We start from the raw sequence: 929 nt of genomic DNA on the forward strand, positions 1-929 counted from the left end.
TAAAAATTGCTCAAAGTGTTTCAAATGTGGCCATGCCGAAAACATCACCAGCAGTCATTCGCACACATCCAAATGCTTTTGATAGGTACCCTCTGTCTGCAAAATGTCCTTTAAATCTGGTCACGCCCCCCCACCCCTCAAAATAAAAGACGTAGACTGCTCTTAAAAACATTAAAAATAATTTGCGCCAAAACCACACACAAAAAAAAACGACGACACCGCAGGCGCTACTTCAACTATTTAATGAGGGTGAAAGCACACGACATATATAGCCCTCAAAAACACCGCGCACGCGCACGTGTGCAATGCAACATGGAGTAAAAAGTCTTGTTAGCGTAGGCGAAATAGAAACTTCAGCTCAGGCACGTAAAGAAAAACCAATTTGTCACTAACACATTTCGGACCCGCTTTCTTGATGTAGAAGGCTTCCAATGTTTCACGCTGTCTGATGCCAGCCTCTACCCAAAATCCTCGCATCGCAGAACCATGGAAAACAATCGGTGCAAGCCCTGTAGTGATCCACAAGTCGCTCACCTTCATTATTTTGTATACCTTTTGCACGCTCCTTAAGCGGGTCGTTCATAAACGCCCCGTCTGTCCAATGTACGATTTCCCGCAGGACAGAGGAAGTTCATATACGACATTTGTGGCACACTTTTTGAAACACTGGCCATGCTTCTTCTGACAGCCAAGCATTTGGCTTTCGCAAGTTATGAGACGGCTTAGCTGGGAAGCTTTTTGTGTACGTAGAAGACCACTGGTACATTATACCGATTAGCCACTTTTTTCAGGCAGTGCGTGACTTTATTGATGTAGGGGACCACTGTAGGCCACTCTTCTTTCTTCGGCTCTACCCTGCTTGCCCCAGCCTTCAACTTCTTCAAAAGTGTTTCTGCCACAGGGACCAAGACCGACTCAGGGAAGCCAGC

The sequence above is a fragment of the Dermacentor albipictus genome, chromosome 10 (assembly GCF_038994185.2).
Source record: "Dermacentor albipictus isolate Rhodes 1998 colony chromosome 10, USDA_Dalb.pri_finalv2, whole genome shotgun sequence".
Classification (NCBI taxonomy): Eukaryota; Metazoa; Arthropoda; class Arachnida; order Ixodida; family Ixodidae; genus Dermacentor; species Dermacentor albipictus.